Here is a 12,914-nt window from a genome sequence, read left to right as displayed (position 1 = left end):
CATGCAGCCTCAGTTGCACAGGGCAGTGAATGAATGGGAAGTGCTGTATGCTCAGTGGATTCCTCTTCATTCAAAAAATTAAGCATAGTAAACACATTTTACTATGCTTCAGTTATGATTATGATTATGAACACGGTAAGCGAGTGTGTTCATTTAAAAAGGAAGGGGCTGGTAAATTACATATTTACTAGCCCCTTCCCCCCGATTTTGAAATATCCCCCACAGCAGCTGGAGGGAGAGGAGAGGAGGGAAACCAGCAGCACTGTCAGGCCAATACTGCCCGTAAACCTGGGCAGTAGGGGGAATCGGCACCGCATGTAGAGATTAGGGTGTGCCCAGGCACACCTGGCACACCCCCTGCGCACGCCTATGATCTGGACTATAACTGGTTGACAAGAAACATCATATCCCATAATGACAAAACACAATTGTAAGCATGTAAATAACATGTCAATAGTGTGGAGTCGCTAAGAATGAGTAATAAAGTATACCATAAACAACAATGATATACTAATTTGCTCTTGACATAAAGATGAAGGTAAACTCTAAAAGAATAAAAATGCTTGCATATTTAAAGAAAATGCAATGAGTTCCCTATATGGTGTCCGTGCCGAGCAAGTGACCTCCTGTGCTCAGAATGCAGGGCACCTGCTCAGCACGGGACCCCAGAAGCTAGCGTTGGAGTAGCACATGCATTCATAAATGGGCCAATGCAAGCATGCAAAATTTTTGTACCTAAACATCAGTTTTAACCCCTAAGCATGACCTTACAATAGCCCAAATCCTATGATCTTTTCCTTGTGTCATTTTTATTCCACTATAAGACTCCGTTCACACTAGTGCGACTCCAAAGTCGTACAATTTCAAGTGCGACCTTGGACTGCGACTTTCATGCAACTTTACACTATCTGACACTCAAGTCTCAAGAAAGTTGCATCAAAATAGTGCAGGAACCTTTTAACCACTTCAGCTCCAGAAGATTTATCCCCCCCCATTTTTTGCTTTTTGGCACTGCGTTGTAGTAAGGCTGCTTTGACACTGGGGCTTTGGGCGCGTCGGTGGTAAAGCGCCGCAACTTAGCGACAATTTACCGTCGTTTTAGCGACGCTATTCGGCTGCTAGCTGGGCGCTTTTAACCCCCGCTAGCGGGCGAAAAAGGGTTAAAACCGTCCGGCGGTTTAGCGGCGCTGCCCATTGATTCCAATGGGCAGGGGCGCTTTAGGAGCGGTGTGTACACCGCTCCTACAGCACTGCAAAGATGCTGCATGCCGGGCTTTTTTTACCGTCCTGCAAGTGCACTGCTCCCATGTGAAAGCACTCGGGCTTTCACACTGGAGTGAGAGGAGAGGCTCTTTACAGGTGCTATGCAGGCGCTATTTTTAGCGCTATAGTGCCTGTAAAGCACCTCAGTGTGAAAGCAGCCTTATGCCCCGTACACACAATCGGATTTTCCGACAACAAAACCGTAGATTTTTTTCCGAAGGATGTTGGCTCAAACGTGTCTTGCATACACACGGTCACACAAATGTTGTCGGAAATTCCGAACGCCAAGAACGCGGTGACGTACAACACGTACGACGGCACTATAAAAGGGAAGTTCAATAGCCAGTGTGCCACCCTTTGGGCTCCTTCTGCTAATCTCGTGTTTATCTCGTGTTAGTAGATGTTTGGTGATTGACGATTCGCGCTTTACAGCCCCGTGCTTTTCAGTTTGTTTCTGCTTTTCCGTTTGTGCTTGTGGGTTCGTATCTGTTCTTTAGTGCATGTTGTCAGTTCGTTCCTGTCTTTCAGTGCGTTCTATTTAATAGTTTGCTTCTGTTTTTCAGTGCGTTCTTGTCCGATCGTTTCTGATTTTCAGATCGTTCTTCTCAGGTCCTTTCTGATTTTCAGTGCGTTCTGTCAGTTCATTCTGACCAGCCGACCGTTTTCAAGCCATGTTTCGGGTACGTTCTCCTTGTAGAGTTCGTGCTGTGCTTGGGTTTGGTGTTGGAGTTCTTGCTTTGACCCAAGTTCAGTCCATGAACAGGGTGGGGAGGAGCTCATGGACGAGGAATTGGTTACTCCAGCGTGACCAATTCTCTCACATGCCTTTGTTGCGAGGGATCCAGGAGAATAATCCTGATGATTTCAGGAATTATCTCCGGATGACGGACCCCGTTTTTCACCGTCGGTTGGCTTTGCTGTCCCCTTATATTACGAAGCAGGACACCTGCATGTGGCAAGCCATCACTCCCGAGCAGAGGCTCGTCGCCACCTTGCGGTAAATGGTGACAGGGAGAAGTCTCCAGGATATCAAGTTTACAAATGGAATCTCCCCCCAGGCTCTGGGAATCATTATTCCAGGGACCTGTTCTGCCATCATTCAGGTCCTGCAGAAGGACTATATTAAGGTAAGTTTTATCCTTTACCATCACATTCTATGTATTTAATGTTAGCTAATGTATTGTATTTATTTCATCATTCCCTAATTACCATGATTGTAATATGCTGTGAATGTCCTCTTTGTCCTCATGCATGCTGGAGGCTTTTAATGCTCCTTTTTTGTCCTTTATGCATATTTGCCTTCACTAACCTCCCCAGCATGCTATCCTGGGCCTATACACACCTAGCCTAGTCACTTAACAATGTATTTTGTCAGCTCCATTGTAGTGCTTACCCAGGGCCGGACTGGTCTACCAGGATACCGGGACATTTCCCGGTAGGCTGCCTGCCCTAGGGCCGCTTTGATCTATGCTGTGGCTGTAGTGCTCCCCTCCCTCCTCCCCCCCCTCCTCCTGCCTACTTGTCACACAGCGAAGACTGCTGTGTCACGGAGCTGAGTGTGAAAAGTTTGCTGTGATAAAAGTCCCGCCCTCCTCCTAGACCAGCTTGTGTAATAAACGCAGCATTCTGTCTACCACACGAGCTGGTCTAGGAAGAGGGCGGGACTTTTATCACAGCACGGCCAAACTTTTCACACTCAGCTCCGTGACACAGTAGGAGATGCCAGCTGTGCATAATGAACGCACTGACTGGTGAGGCTGCAATGAGGGCATGTGAGGCTGCAATAATGGGCATGGTGAGGCGGCAATGATGGGCACAGTAAGGATGCAATGATGGTAAGGCTGCAATGAGAGCACGTTGAGGCTGCAATGAGGGCTTGGTAAGGCAGCAATGATGGGCACAGTAAGGCGGCAATGATGGGCACGGTGAGGTGGCAATGATGGGCACGGTGAGGTGGCAATGATGGGCACAGAGTGGCTGCAATGATGGGCACAGTGAGGCTGCAATGATGGGCACAGTAAGGCTGCAAAGATGGCCACAGTGAGGCTGCAATGATGGGCACAGTGAGGCTGCAATGATGGGCACAGTAAGGCTGCAATGATGGGCACAGTGAGGCTGCAATGATGGGAACAGTGAGGCTGCATTGACGGGCACAGTGAGGCTGCATTTGATGGGCATTGGTGAAGCTGCATTGATCTCTTGTACCATGTCTGCAGTCTCTGACCATCTCCTGTATCATGTCTACATTCTCTTAACATCTTTAGTATCATGTCCTCAGTCTCTGACCATCTCCTGTACCATAACATCTTGACATCTTCTGTACTATGCCCGCAGCCTCTAACCATCTCCTGTATCATGTCCGCAACCTCTGACCATCTCTTGTCTTACATAATGTCTGCAGTCTCTGAGGGAGTCTGGAGAGGAGTCAAGAATGGGAGCACCGCCGGGATGGGGATCATGGGAGAAGTCAGACGTGTGTGGACTGTGGAGAGGAGACTATAGGAAAACCAGAGCCACCAACCTGGAGCCAACTGATTGATCCCTGAAGGTGCACCTGAGAGGAGGTCAGTGACAGCACCGCCAGGCCAGTCTGAGGGGGGGGTGGGGTCACTGATGTAAGGGGGAGTAAATATAATAATGTAAGAGGGCACTGATATAAAAGTTTCCCCCTATATCTTTAACTCACCCCCCCCCTTATCTTAGTGTATTCTTTCTGCAGAAGGTGGTCTCTGGTCATCAGAGTCCCCCCCCCCCCCCCCATTCCCAGAGTCCCAGGTGTTCCCCTTGATGATTGCTCTACTTTTAACTGAAATTTACTCACATTTTGGTTGCTGTACGGTCCATACTTCCCATCATAGTTGGCCCTCTTCAAGATGTTCACTATCTCCACCATCTCTACAAAGGACATATTTGAGGCCTTATATCTCGTCCTGGATCGGGACGTTTCTTGCTCCGGGCTTTCCTTGTCCTCCTCGTTCTGCTCTCTGCATGCACCTGCTGTCTCTTCTCCACCTTGTGCTCTCCCACTGCGCCGAAAGAGAAGGGGCGGGGAATACACTAGAAAGAAGGTCAGGGGCGGAGTTTCACTCATGCGCAGTGTATATAAAGCATAACACGCGTGCGTCGTACGTACGATCTGTGAGCGGAGGACGGAGTAGCGTAAGCGCCGATCGTGCAAATGAAGGTACAATTTTAACTCGGGGCATCAGTGGTTAGTGGCCTATACTGCTTATAGATTGAGGCCTATATTGGGACAAGATTAGGAGAGTTTAGCCTGACATTAGGGTTTGTCTTGTGTTGTGTCTTGCAGAGAAAATGGATAAATTTACTGACCCAGACTTCCTGCCAAACTTCATAGACATGTACAGGGAGCTGCTATGTCTTTGGCAAGTCAAAAACAGAGAATACTCCAACAAGCTAAAGAGGAAGGCAGTGCTAGAGCAACTATTGGAATTAGTGAAGCCGGTGACTCCCATGGCAGACATCAACTATTTGAAGGCCAAAATTGGTGGCCTGAGGAGCACATATAATAGGGAGCACAAGAAGGTCCAGGATTCCATGAGATCAGGAGCAGCAGCATATGAGGTTTATGTCCCCAGGCTGTGGTACTACGACAGACTGCATTTTTTGTCAGACCAGAGTGAACCCTGGCCATCGCTATCAACACTTCCTTCCACACTTCCTTCCACACTTCCTTCCATCAGATGAGGCTTCAGAAGTCCAATCAGGGCCTTCCACCCAGGAAGAAGATGTGGAGGAGCCCAGCTTGAGCCAGGTATAGCATTGTTCAACATATTTCTTGTCAAAAATTGAATGATGTTAACTAGATGCTATTATTGATCACTAATTTACGATTTAACAAAGTGGTTAACATATCAATAGACAATAGTAGCCAAAAATGATTGGGACAAGAATTCAAAATGCTGGGGTCAGAAGCATAGTCTTTTCAATGTGTTAACATTCAATTTGCAACAGTCATGAGCTCAAAATTGTGTGTGATTGCTGACCAAAAAACTAAAACTGTCCCATTTTCATACACAGGAAAGTCTCAGCCAGGAGGAGGCCGTGGAAAGTGGCAGCCAGTAGGTGGCCATGGATAGTGGCAGCCAGGAGGTGGCCGTGGAAAGTGGCAGCCAGGAGGTGGCCGTGCCCAGCAGCCAGACCGAATCCCAGGTTCCTCCCCTCCGCCTTCCAAAAAAAAGGAAAAGGAAGGCGAAGAACCTGGAGGAGTCAGCGACTGTTTTGATTCGGCAGGCTACTGTGGTCCTCACAACAACCCCTGGTGGCCCCGAGTCATATGGCTGTCTGACAGCCAGTAAACTGGAACAAATGGAGGAGGGCCAACGTTTCATCTGTGAGGAGGTAATACTTCAGGCCCTAAACAAGGGGATGAGGGGCCAACTCACAACTAAAAGCCACGTGTGTGAGTTGGACCATATTACTCCTCCACCACCTCCAGCAACACCACCACCTCCAGCAACACCTCCAACAACACAGCCACCCAAACCACGACAGCAGCATGGAAGGAAGCGTGGAAGGAAGTGTTGAGAGTGATGGCCTGGGTTTGGTGTTGTCTGGCAAAAGACTGTTGTAAGACCACAGCCTTGGGACATATATGTCATCTGCTGCTGCTCCCAATCTCTCGGAGTTCTGGACCGTATTGTGCTCCCTATTAAATGGACTCCTCAGGTTACCAATTTGGCATGTCAAATAATTGATGTCTGCACTGGGGTACAAAGGCATCAACAATTCCAACTGTTTCTGCAGCATTGCCTTCCTTTTTATTTTTTTAGGACACCTAATACATTTTATTTTTTTGTTTTGAAAAATACTTGGCTATGTGTTTTACTTCAAACAGGACAGTTTGTTTGTGAGTAGGCAGGTACATTTCAAAAATACAATGTCAAATTAACAAGGGACACCAACACCAACCAACCTATTTGAGGTAAAAAAATACAAGATAATAATGGTGTTGTGGTAACTTGACACACAAAAACGACAAAAAAATATTATGGAGATCACTAGAAAAAAAAAATTAAAAATTGATTCCGGAGATCTGGAGAAATGTTTTAAAAAAAAAAAGGAGATCACTATAAAAAATAAAAAAAGATTATTCTGGAGATCTTGATAAAAAAAAAAACAACAAAAACAAAGATTATTCATGAGATCACAAGAAAAACTAAAAAATCCGTTTGTCAGAACTCTGTGTGAATATCAGCAGCAAAGCAGCTTCATAATTCTAGCATTATAAAGAAGAAAAGAATGCGCTGCATTGAAAGATTACAAAATTTGCTGCATGACGAATTTGCTATCTCCATTACGAACGCTAGTTTTACAAGACCGAGCGCTTCCGTCTCGTACCTGAATCTGAGCATGCGTGGACTTTTGTGCGTCGGACTTGTGTACACACGATCAGACTTTCCTTTGTTGTCGGAAAATTTGAAAACCTGCTCTCAAATATTTGTGTGCGGAAATTCCAACAGCAAATGTTCGATGGAGCATACACACGGTCGGACTTTCTGACAACAAGCTCACATCGAACATCTCCAGTTGGAAAGTCCGATCGTGTGTACGCGGCATTAGTCTAAATTTCAAAAATGTGCACTGTGCTACTCAACAGATTAGGAAAAGCTGCAAACACTACAATCAGACAAATTGAGTGGATAATGGGAATTATAAGTGTAGCGCTAATCCATATTGTGTGTATATATTAAAAAATTGTGCAAGTATGCAAACAGTAAGTATAAGACAATGACTGTGCAAAGTAAAATAAAGTGTAATGCTGTGTACACACAGGCGGACTTTTCGACTGGACTGGTCCGACGGGACGAATCCGTCGAACAATCCGACCGTGTGTGGGCTTCATCGGACCTGCAGCAGACTTTTTCGGTCGAAAATCAGACGGACTTTAGATTTGGAACATGTTTCAAATCTTTCCGATGGACTTGAGTCCGGTCGAAAAATCCACTCGTCTGTATGCTAGTCCGACGGACGAAAACCGACGCTAGGGCAGCTATTGGCTACTGGCTATCAACTTCCTTATTTTAGTCCGGTCGTACGTCATCACGTACGAATCCGTCGGACTTTGGTGCGATCGTGTGTAGGCAAGTCCATTCATTCGAAAGTCCGTCGGAAGTCCGTCAAAAGTCTGTCGAAAGTCCGTCGGAAAGACTGTCGGACCTTTGATGCTGAAAAGTCCGCCCGTGTGTACACAGCATTACTGTATGTGCAAACAGCAATAAACGAATATAAATACAATTCATAGATTGAAATCACTAAAAAATCCATATATGTGAAATGGCATTGTGAATAAATAACCCATGAGAGAAAAAAACATAAAACAGTCCAAACAGGTGAAATGAAATCACAAGTGTTTATGTAAAAATCAATGTTGAAATTGAAGATATATTCGACCTCTGAAGGATATTGAACCCTACTGACTAAGACTGGGATGCCATTAAAGTTCATGTGCATGCAAAGGCAGGCGTCTCAATACTTTTGACAATATAGTGTACAATAAGGATACCCGTGTAGTCTGGCCTTGGCCTCTCTCTGACCCTATTACTTCTGCGTCTCGTTGACATCTTGTTCCCACTACGCGGTCTACCTGCCTTTTAGGCTATCGAGAAGGGCAATCTATCTGTATTAATAATAATTTTGGCATTTCCCTGTAACTAGCTGTTCTGTACATCCATGAGATTTGTTGGTGCTCTGTGAGCACAGGGACCTTTACCATTTCCCCTTTCCCATCAGAATTTTCTAAGGAGTCTTTAACCCCGTAGACCATTCCTGTTTTCCTCTGGGCTCTGCAATTCATCTTCCTGACTCAGATATCATTGTTCTTAGTTGGGCAAGTAGCTAAAGATGCCAAGTAGCAAGGAAACAAAATATCGCAAATACAGTCTAGTCATTGAGTTTTTGAATTGTTTTTCTTCCTTTGCTGTTCAGACCCATTCCTTCCCTGATAAGGTATATGACAAGCTATTCGGTGCATTCCTTATCTGCCCCCTAAAGTGATTTAAAGTGACTTTTGTCTCTCCAGCACATAGGTCAGAAGAGACAATACATCTGTAGAGCTGTTTTGTTGGAGAATAGCATTCAAAAAATCCTCTGGCTGTGGAATTCTACTTAAAACTTATTGTATTTAATGTAAGTTACTAATGTCAGTTCAAAGAGCCAACAAGCCTTTCCGTAAGAAGAAAATACGTGTTATTTTTGGCTCTAACCATTGGGGACATATGAAAAAATCTGAAATACGTCCCTGTATTGTGCCATAGGTCTACTTAACATGTTTGGGGCACAGAATTCTCAAGTCACTACAGTACTGCATGTCTAATGATGGTCTACAGTGGGGAAAATAATCATTTGATCCCCTGCAGATTTTGTAAGTTTGTCCAACTTACAAAGAAATGAAGGGTTTATAGTTTTTATCATATGTGATTTTTTAATGATAGAGACCGAATATACACCAAAAATCCAGAAAAAACCCCACATGATACAAATGTTATAAACTGAGTTGCAGTTGAGTGAGTAAAATATGTATTTGATTCCAAGCAAAACATGATTAAGTACTTGGTGGAGAAAACCTTGTTGGCAAGCACACAGGTAAGACGTTTCTTGTAGATGGTTACCAGGTTTGCACACATCTCAGGAGTTATTTTGGTCCACTCTTCTTTACAGATCTTCTTTAAGTCCTTAAGGTTTCTTGGCAACTTGAAATTTCAGCTCCCTCCATAAATTTTCTATAGGACTAAGGTCTGGAGACTGGCTAGGCCACTCCATGGCCTTAATGTGCTTCCTTTTGAGCCACTCCTTTGTTGGCGGTATATTTTGGGCCATTATCATGCTGGAAGATCCATCCACAACCCATCTTCATTATTCTGGCTGAGGGAAGAAGGTTCTCATCCAAGATTTTACAATACATGGCCCCGCCCATTGGCCCCTCAATGCGGCAAAGTCAGACTGTACCTTTAGCAGAGAAACAGCCTCAAAGCATAATCTTTCCACCTCCGTGTTTGACTGTAGGGATGGTGTTCTAAGGGTAATAGTCAGCATTTTTCTTTCTCTAAACAGATTTTGATCACATTTGACCACAGCACATTCTCCCAATCCTTCTGTGAATCATTTAGATGTTCAATGACAAACTTCAGATGGGCCTGTACATGTGCCTTCTTAAGGAGGGGGAACTTGCAGCGCTGCAGGATTTTAATCCATGGCATTGTATTGTACTACAAATGGTTTGTTTGGTGACTGTAGTCCCAACTGCCTTGAGACCACTCACAAGCTCCTCCTGTGTAGTTATGGGCTGATCTCTCACTTTTCTCATGATCATCCTTATCCCATGAGGCAAAATCTTGCATGGAGCTTCAGACCGAGGGCGATTGATGGTTATTTTATATTTCTTCCATTTACGAATAATCGCTCCAACAGTTGTCTTCTCACCAAGCTTCTTGCTGATGGTCTTGTAGCCCATTCCAGCCTTGTGCAGGTCTACAATTTTGTCCCTGACATCCTTGGACAGCTCTTTGGTCTTGGCCATGATGGTGAGGTTTGAATAGAAGAAAGAGATTTTGTGGACAGGTGTCTTTTATACACATAACGAGTTGTCGTTAGGAGCACCTTCCTAAATTGACAGGATTAATCTGTGTACCACATGAGCACATACTGTAGCCAGTCTGTGGGAGCCAAAATTGTTGCTGGTTGGTAGGGGATGAAATACTTATTACTAATTACTCACTGAACTGCAACTCAATTTATAACATTTTCATCATGTGTTTTTTTTCTGGATTTTGGGTTTATTTTCTGTCTCTATCATTTAAAATACACCTAGGATAAAAATGATAGGCCCTTCATTTCTGTGTAAGTGGGTAAACTTACAAAACCTGCAGGGGATCAAATAAATATTTTCCCCAATGTATGTATGCCATACAAAATCAATATATGGTATATATCAAAAATATCCAAAAACAGGCACTCACTGACAAAAAAGGGAGGTGAGGTATACTAGGTGTGGGAGTGTGTCCAACTACTTCATGTGAGTTGACGCACATCTTGGAGCTCTGGCATCCCATCCTGATCTACATAGAACTGATACTCCTCTTGGGAATGGGACTATAAAGGCACAAACTAAAGAGTATTAACAATAAAAGGTTTTGGCCATTTATTGGTACAAAAAGTAAAAAGCATCCTAGAATAGACATCCTAGATTATATATTGTTCACAATCGATGGATATATATATATATATATATATATATATATATATATATATATATATATATATATACAGAAATTAGATAAAAGAACAGCGATTATAAGGGAACAGTCCCAAAGTGATATAGATGAATGCGTTTCGAGGACTCTTCTTCAGAGGTTAATTGATAACAGTGTAGTATACGAAATTTGATAGATGCTAATTGAAGGCTATAAGGATCTCAGAAGAAGCCAGCTGGTCAGGACACTCTCTCGGATAGTAAGTCAGGTCATATATGGAAAGAATACCTCCTGAGTAGATATCTTCAGGCTTATGGAAAATCCTTTAGGTAGACATGGCGTCTGCAGCACAGAAGCACCAACCCTTCTCATCCTGATCTAATCCTGAAATAGACCTCGCCGCTGCCCTAATCTTCTTGCTATTGCCCTACTGGACCTACCATCATCCAGCATGGCAAGGAAAAAAGAAGAGACAGTGTGGCCTCCACAGATCTCGGTGTCCAAGATGGTGGTGGCAGCTCTTAGACTCTGCACGGAGGAAAGGCTACCAGGGAGTGAATATGTGAATTTGTGGCTGCTGTCATGTTTCAGTGGTAGTAAGTCCCAAAAAACTTGGGGTTCCCCAGGTTGTAAAGCCTAAGACCCAGCCTGCTTCTTCCCCAGGGCCCCCTGATGGAGGGGATGGACTTACAGCAAGCTGGAAACAGGTCATGGCCTCCAAGTACATCCAGCTGAAGATGCAGAGACCACTGTGTGAACAGTACAAGCGACAGGAAACAGAAGGAGATTCAGGAAACAAACCAAGGTCAGGCAAACACAAGCGGTAGACAAAACAGGGGTCAGTACACAGGAAGTCAGACACTGAATACAGGCAATACTAGGCTAATGCAGACATCCCAAGTCTCCTGCGAGGTGCGGGAGCCTCCCGCATTTCAGCTGTGGCTCCTGTACACCCGCAAGTGGGGGGCAATATCCCGGCTGCAGCGCTGATCCAGGGCTGCAGGCTTACCTACTCTCCAGGCATTGGGAGGAGAGAGGCACCTGGAGCTTGTCAGTGGCTGTGCCTCATTCTCTACCCCTCCCCTACCTGCTGCAAGCCGAGGGCAGATAGGCTGGCAGGCCAGAGAGAGCCCAGGACGCAAAATAAGAGCTCCACCAGCAGCGCCTCTTCCTCCTTGACACCGCCCCCGAAGAGGCGAGAAGCAGCGGGGCGAGCGCAGCATACCATACCCCGCGCTTCCAGAGCAACATGGATTGCTCCAACTCCCTCCGCTCTCTAGGGTCACATGAAGCCCGGAGTGAGGACAGGCTGACTTGGGGCACAGAGGATGGTCGGGAGCAGCTGAAAGATAGACTCTGGTACAATGGGACAGAGGAGGGACTGCAGATAGGGACATGGCTAGGGATTTCTTTCATCTCCCCTCTCTCTCTCTCAGCCCTCCCCTCTCTCAGCCCTCCCCCTCCCAGCACCCCCCCTCTCTCAGCCTTCCCCTCTTTCAGCCCCACGTCTCTCTCTCTCTCAGCCCCCCTACCTGTTTCAAGCAGAAACACTGCACATACTGACTCCTACCACCATGACCACTTCAAATCACTGTAGTGGTCATGGTGATTAGAGTGTTCCTTTAATATCTCTCAGAAGAAGCAAACCTCTGTATACTGATTCCATTTTATTTGATCATCCTCTAGTTGTGTTAAATTAGGTGGGGCGCGAAATGAGTTTGCCACCTCCCTGAAATTAGTTTTCACAGGTTGGGATGTCTGCAAATGAAAGCACAGAGAACTAAGAAGTTGCTCAGGCAATGTGGGCTGCACTGAGCATGTCTTATATGGGGAAGCAAACTGGGAAGCGGGCAAGCAAGTGATAGAAGGGAAAGGAAAAAAACACCCACAGTACAGCAGGTGACACCCATACGTGAACTGAGAAGCCAAACAACACATGTGAATAGAATGACAGGACTAGCAGAACCACTGTGACAAAGAGGTAAGAATTTCACAGGCAGGAAACTGCAGGCTAAACCATGACAGCTGCCAAACTAAAAAAGTTTGCCCAACTATCTGCTACACCTGAAATAAGTGGTCACATGCCCTTTCCTGCTCCTGATTACAGACTGGGCACCCTTCTCTGTGGAGACAGACCTGTAGAGGCCTTTCTAGCTGCAAACAACACATGGCAAGATTTGTCTTTTCCACTCCTGATTATGCCTGCTCAAGCCCCTAAAACCCCTAAAAAGAACAGATTCAGGCACAAATTCAAAGCCCAAATTGGAGGATGTACTCTCTGCTTTGCAGTAGTGCAATGCTTCTCTGCACAATCTTGCGGGCCAGGTGAAGGGGGCTAGGAAGGACCTGCTGCTGCTCTGCCATGACCCCCTGAAGGTGCAGGAGCACACACCAGCCCTAGAGGGCCAAGTGGGAGAGATAGAGGATGATCTCTATCCT

At 45.4% G+C, this 12,914-nt stretch overlaps 1 long non-coding RNA gene across 1 annotated transcript; it reads left to right on the top strand.

Annotated features, from left to right (window-relative positions):
* Window positions 1–2,914: 2,914 nt before the first annotated feature.
* Window positions 2,915–6,092, top strand: LOC141129331 (uncharacterized). Its single transcript, XR_012241809.1, has 2 exons — window positions 2,915–3,827; window positions 4,574–6,092. It is a non-coding gene; the product is annotated as an uncharacterized lncRNA (long non-coding RNA).
* The last annotated feature ends 6,822 nt before the right edge of the window (window positions 6,093–12,914 follow it).

Source organism: Aquarana catesbeiana, linkage group LG02 (genome assembly GCF_042186555.1).
Source record: "Aquarana catesbeiana isolate 2022-GZ linkage group LG02, ASM4218655v1, whole genome shotgun sequence".
Taxonomy (NCBI): domain Eukaryota; kingdom Metazoa; phylum Chordata; class Amphibia; order Anura; family Ranidae; genus Aquarana; species Aquarana catesbeiana.
The sequence above is the reverse complement of the archived record's forward strand: the minus strand, read 5'-3'. Positions and strand labels throughout refer to the sequence as shown.